Raw genomic sequence first — 374 nt, 5'->3', positions numbered from 1 at the left:
TTCGTAACCATCCGTTAACCTTAGTATCATTATCAGTAGTCTTTTTATATCTTTTGTTATCTCATCAGTATTGATCTTTTAGCATCATATTATTATTAGCAGTGTTTTATAATTCGTATTTGCATTAGTATCTTTATGTAGCTCACTTGTTATTTGCTTAATTTCTTTCTTAATTAATTATATTTTCCAAGGGTTTCTATCTTTAGCATTAAGGTATTCATCATTTATTTCTACGAAGGTTTTTGGGAATTGTGTATATTAAGGCCAGTTAGAAAGAGTTGCAGATTTCGTGACGCAGATACGTTTTTAAAATGTCAGTTTCGATAGTTCATGAATCAGTAAACATTGTAAATTTTCACAAATTTCGGACAAAG

The 374-nt window shown here is 28.9% G+C and overlaps 1 protein-coding gene across 1 annotated transcript in view; it reads left to right on the top strand.

The window, feature by feature from the left end:
* Positions 1 to 374, top strand: part of LOC119593781 — a gene marked incomplete in the record, with an annotated part of 4,602 nt that overhangs the window by 3,153 nt on the left and 1,075 nt on the right.

This window comes from Penaeus monodon, chromosome 32 (assembly GCF_015228065.2).
Source record: "Penaeus monodon isolate SGIC_2016 chromosome 32, NSTDA_Pmon_1, whole genome shotgun sequence".
NCBI lineage: Eukaryota > Metazoa > Arthropoda > Malacostraca > Decapoda > Penaeidae > Penaeus > Penaeus monodon.
The sequence above is the reverse complement of the archived record's forward strand: the minus strand, read 5'-3'. Positions and strand labels throughout refer to the sequence as shown.